This window comes from Cicer arietinum, chromosome 2 (genome assembly GCF_000331145.2).
Source record: "Cicer arietinum cultivar CDC Frontier isolate Library 1 chromosome 2, Cicar.CDCFrontier_v2.0, whole genome shotgun sequence".
NCBI classification, from domain to species: Eukaryota; Viridiplantae; Streptophyta; class Magnoliopsida; order Fabales; family Fabaceae; genus Cicer; species Cicer arietinum.
The window spans coordinates 34,298,173-34,304,749 of record NC_021161.2 but is presented as its reverse complement, the minus strand read 5'-3'; positions in this window follow the sequence as shown (position 1 = coordinate 34,304,749).

Here is a 6,577-nt window from a genome sequence, read left to right as displayed (position 1 = left end):
ATATATATATATATATATAACAATTTCAAAACAGAACAGATCATGTGGTATGAAATTTAATTTGATAAAAAAAAAATTTTAAAATACCTGAGACAACGTAGATGGCCGCACAGTACGTAGAGGATATGAGGGTTCCCAGAATAGAGGTGATGAAAGATGTAGAGGATATGAGGGTTCCCAACGTATATAATTATTTGAAAGATGTATTTTACAGCGCTTGTACTAAAAGTGTTGTAATATGTAGTTAAATTCAATGAAAGCGCATGCATTTTATAGCGCTTTTCAAAATAGCGCTGTAATAGGTGGTTCAATTATTTTAAAGCGCATGTATTTTACAGCGCTTGTGTAAAAAGCGCTGTAAAATAATACGCGAAAGCGCTTCATGTTACAGTGCTTTTTTGAAAAGCGCCGTAAAAGCCTTATAACATTATGCGCAAACGTCATATGACCCTATAACAGCGCTCTTTTTACAGCACTTGTCAAAAAAGCGCTGTAAAAGGCTCCGTTATTTTTAAAATATATTTACAACAGCGCTTGTGTTTAGCAAGCGTTGTAAAAGGGGCGCTGTTAAATGTCATTTTTGGCGTAGTGGAACTAGATATATCACCACCCATATTGATTGAGAAATTTGTACGAAGCCGCACAAAGCCATAACCAAAATACGCATGAAGCCATAACATTTTCATCCATGCCAATGCAAAAATTTGCACGAAGCTGAACAAAGCCCTTCATGAATTCTATATGATGCATGACATGTTAATGAACTAATTTCAAGTTTTCAAACATTTCTACAAGGATCATGTTATGCTTATTTTTTTAAGTCAACGTCAACATCACAAACTTTCATATTCAATCAATGATGCACAAATCACCATTTGAAGGACACTTAATATGCACAAAATTAATACGAAAACCACAATAAAATAGTCAACAAATCAGAGAAAATAGAAACTATTTAAAGATAAGACCACAATAGTTTAGAAAAGCATACAAGTAAAAACAATAATTAAATCAAGATAATAAAAATTATAGAAATCAACAACAAAAAATAACAATTAATAAATCTTTTATCTTTTATTAATCCAACATGCATTTAAAACTATTCACTTCCTTTAAAATTTACCGTCTTATAAAGATTATTCCTATACATTGCACGGAATGAAAATAAAAACACAACAACCTAAATTTCTTTCCCCCTTAAATTATAGAGTTACTTAGACAATTAAATTAAGACTGCAACTATCTATTTTTATATTTTCAATTCAACCACTTTTACCATATAATCATAAACATATATTAACTAACAACAACCAAATTCAAATAACAAAATACATTTGATCACTCGTACACAAAATTGACGTATAACTTGAATAGCAAGAGGAAAGTGCTTACTTTAGGCGTTTTTCTTCCAAATAACATGTCCTAAGCCGCACGAATCGAACGCAAAGATAAAGGTCCAAGCTATAGTGATGAAGAACTTGTATTGGTTTTCTTCCTTTGATGAACACAACCAGAAGAGTGTTAAAAGAAAGTTACCTTTAGATGATACTTAGATTAATAGAGGAAATTAAAATTCAACTTGATGATGGTGGTGATGGTGTATATGGGCGTGAGTTTTCTAAAAGAAGAATTATGTTTTTTTTTTCTTCTTTTCCTTCTTTTGTTTGTTGAGGAAAGTTTGTGGACTTGGATAAAACAAGAGTTTGTGTGGAGAAATCAATAGGAAGTCACTTATATGTAGAACACCCCTTTTATTTTTTGGTTATTGCAATTAACCCAAACGTTCCCTAGGATTCTTTTTGTAATATAATAAAATTCACTTTGTTAGTGCAAAATTGTTTTTAGCTATAGTCCTCTAGTTGATATTTTTATGATAACAAAACAAATAAATATGAACAATTATCCCTTAATTGTATTTGCTAAGTGTGCATATTAAGTTAGAAATTGAAGAAGTTGTTTGAACCAGGTTGGTTGTAGGAAAAATTCCTTCATCATGTTTTGATGATAACAAAGGTGTTTTGTGAGAATAATTTATTTCACTAATGATTTCATTGAGTGGACATAAATAGAACCAGGAAACAGAGGAAATGATGATATAACAAGAAATGAAGACATAAGAGGAAACAAAGATGTTAGAGGAAATGAAGACATCAGAGTCAAGTGATGTTAAAGAAAGTCAACACAATATTCAGACGCTGGTTATTACACGCGCTATTGTGTGCATGCATCTTCCTCTAAAGATTTTCCTCTAAAGTGTCTTTCTAGTGTGTCTCTTAAGTTTCTGTGTGTTTGCCTCTAAAGATTGAATAATGCTTATGTTTAGCATGTTTCTGACGTTTGAAGCATGTCTTTGAAGCGCCTACTACAATATCTCTAATGCTTCTATTTGAGTTTCCTTTGAAGCTCAAGTTTCGCTCCCTCTAAAGACTGCAATTTTCTCTAAGACATTACCTCTCATTTGCAATTGCCTTTGAAATTAAACTCACTCAGAAGTTGCAACAAGCTGACGTTGTTGATGCCACTAAAAGTCACCCAGTTTTACCTCTGCCTCTAACAACTTAACCAAGCAAAACAACGTCTGACTTTGATGATCAAATCATGCATGGATTTATGTTCTAATAAAGGAAAGTCAATAACTGATTGAAAGTCAACTCTCTGATGAAGACTGAGTCACATCAAGATTCGAAAGGTCCAAGAAAAAATTATGATATCCTGCTTTTATCAAGCGTCTGAAAAGATATTCAAGGAGAAATATTTTCAAGGTTATCTGGATAATTTTCACATAAAATCATTCTATAAGATTTTTGTTGAAAATTCAACGGTCATATTCCCAAACCATATTTATCAAGGTTTATTTTTTATGAAAATATTTGTTGACCTCGCACAAGGAAGACAAACTCAAAAGATTCAAGGATAATTATTTTCAAGTGTTATCTTGACATTCTCTCACATAATCTTTCTAGAAGATTTTGTTGAAGATTCATTTTGGAATTAATCAAGCTTCCATGTCATATTCCCAAACCATTTCTATCAAGGTATTTTTTTTAGTTAAGATCTTTGTTGAACTTGCACAAGAAAGATACACTCATAATTTGTTTGAGACACTATTGATACCATAATTCATGTTATATAAAGGGATCAATTTTTGAAGAAAAAAACACAACAACTCAGAAAAGCTTACAAACGCAAATAATTGTCTAAAACACTTATTCAATGTATATTACTTATTGCTTAGTGCTCTATCTTATGTGTGTAATTCATTGTAATCATTCTTCTTAGAAGAAGCAACACAAAACCAAATTTCATCTATTTGTAATCCAACGCGGTAGTGGCTACTTTTCCGCAACAACTTGTAGGTTTTATAAGTAGGAAGTTTAGAAGACTTGACTTGTAGGATTAATGTGTTGTAGTGTCTCAACGATCCGTAGATTTCAAGATGGAAGTTTAGAAGACTGACTTGTAAGGCCATGTGTTGTAATCTAGGTTTTGAATTGGTGGATAAATGTTTTTTTGTGAGGGTACTAGACGTATGTGCCAAATTGATAGTGAACCAGTATTAATCTTAGTGTTTTTCCCTTTGCCCTGTACTTTATTTTAATGTTGCCTCTGTTCTAGTATCCCGAACCGGATTTTTGAAAATATGTTTTCAATAAGGAAAAACACAATTCAACCCCTTTTTCTCTTGTTTTCCCCCTTCCGAAGTGTATTAATGACTATCTATTTTAAGGTAGCATAAACTATGAGTAAGTTAGAGAAAATAATCTAAGTGTTTCTAGCACAAAGAATGTTATCACCTAATAAACAAGCAATTATGTTTAATAATAGAGCCATTATTAATATAGCAATGAGAAGTATAGCCATATGCATTTGATAATCTATAGTTTGAGTTAAAGTGATAAAGACAAATAAGATACAAGTCAATGATTGACCCTCTAAGGACAAAGGAAAAGAATGTTGCTATATCCTCTCCTCACCAAAAAGTACTTATCTTCTTCCTGAAGAAATGCATGACATTCTCTGATACTCTAAGACATGTCTTTATAAATTGAAGATGGATTGCATTAAGTATGGAGGTATATATATATATATATATATATATATATATATATGGTTACGTCTTAAAGGATGATTTGCCGTTAATTATGATTTAAGTTCATCAACGATAACGTTCTCAATGGATATATTTCTCAGTTTTTAAATAGAAATTGTTCAATCGATCATGAGTAGACAGAAAATGAGAAAGATAATGTGTTAACAGGATATTTCGCAAAAGCCTAGAACACATTGGTAGCGTTTCAGCAAGTGTACTGAACTTTTGCAAGTAATAATTAAAACAGTAATACCGAGTGTCGAACTCAGGGATTGTGTTTTACTATCAAATTATATTTAATTACTAAAATTGAATAAACAGTTCCCAAATTGATTGAAATAATATTTAAAATTAACAATAGCAATAAAATTTATCCTTTATAATAAGAAAAATGTCAGGGATAAGTTTCACTTCGAATCCAACCTTGGTCTCTAATTCGATCCTAGTTACTGAATTCCTTTATTGAATTATTATTGAATTCTCTTTATTATTCTTGCCCTAATGTCTTAGTGACAAAAATTTTAATTCCAAAGTAACCCCTAATCCCTTAGTGGATTTAAGATTAGAATTAAGTCTTACCGTACAAGAATTCTCTTGTTAAACTATTGCATTTGCAACTAATTTAAATGGTTTCATGACCATCACATATCCCTAGACTACAGATTCATGAATTTCTCAACTCAAGCATTTCCACTCCTGTTTCAAAATACAAATCGTAGAATATTTTAATGTTGATCAAGCAATAAAATGCATTAAGCACAGAGATGAGAAAAATAATTCAATAAACTCATTCATATAAATAGAAATCAATGAGGGAAAAATAAGGGTTTCATCTTGTTACAGTTATCCCTAACAAATAGGATTTAGTTACTCATGACATAGATAGAAAAGATAGAGATTCGAGAAGAATTACAAGAAAGATTCATGAATGATTCTTGATAAAATTGCTCCAATGGTGTTAGAAACGGCCGTCTTTGAGTTTCTCTGCTAGGGCACAAGTCTCATCACTTCCAAATAATCAAAAAGATCCCCAAAAAGTGAGAAAAACGAGTTTTAATATATTTTTCTGTGCGTCACGCGCTTCAAGCGCGGATTGGCAGTGGCTTCATCGCGAAATGTGCATCATGCGTGCTTCAAGCGCACAACATCTTTTGTATAGATTTTAGAGCATTTTGTCTCCTTTGTTGAGTCCGAATTGGGTTTCTGAATCTTCATGAAGGTTGTAGCTATGGATCGTAGCTTTCATTTTTATTTTGTTTGACTCCAATTGGACATCTACAACTCTAGATATAGCTGAAATATTCCACATAGGTCATGTTGATTTCTCACCAAAATTCGGCATTGCATTTAAACAAAGTAACAACGCAAAACTCCTAAAAATCTCTACTTAATCGAGGAAATAAGAACATAAACATTTCATTAAAGAAAACAAATAAAATTAACAAAATCTATCAAATAACTCCTTAAATTAACTAATGAATAAAAGATAAATAAGACTAAAAGCAATGAAAAATATGCACATGATGAAGAGTCCTCACACATCAAAAGAAAAGAATGAATGAAAAATCATCTCAATAGATAAAAAATCAGTCAAAGTGTGTTCATATACTTGAATTGATATCGGATTTCATGTATAACATCTTCTCAATGAGAGTTAGAATCCTAGAAACAAACTTTGTGTAAATTTAGACACAAACTGGAACTAATAGAAATCAGTCTGATAGTGGTAACAACTCCTTCACCCATAAAAGGTACCTGAAGAGGTATAAAAATACTTATGAACATCAACACTTTGACCGTACTAAGCTAGAAGGCTGAGAAGACTTTAACACAATCAAGTTGACTATAAGGTGTTCAGTGGCCTTGTGATTCTAATGGTTACAACTTGAAGAGGCTAAAAAAGAATACTCAAAGCCTGAAGAGGCTAAAGAAGAATACTCAAAGTCTGAAGAATACTCTCTCTAAAAGAATACTCTCTCTATTACTCTAATATAAGTTCTTTATAATTCAACTTTATTTTATTAAATCTGTTTTATAATTTTAAGTTGAATGATTTGATAAAACATGATTTTGTTTAAGAAATAAGTATTTTTCTAAATGGCAAAACACAATTTAAATCCTCTCATTTATTGTGTTTTTTAACACCTTCAATTTGTAACAAAGCTTGATCTCTTGATTGAGCGTTTTGCCGTGTAAGAGTTAAGATTCTTTACTGCTGGAAATACTAGTAAAATGATCTAAATTGGTGTATGCTTTTGGATCAATCCTATTTTTATTTCATTCTAAAATCTTTGGTTTTAAAATTTATTTCAAAACTGGGAGTGACAAAAACTAATTCCTTAAGACTGTAATTGCTATTTGAAAAATAGATAAAATACATTAGCATAACATGTAACATTCCACTTTTTTGAGACACTAACTAATAAAATTTTAAACGTAAAGAGACAGATTTGTTATTATTTATTTATAAGATTATCTCAAATACTC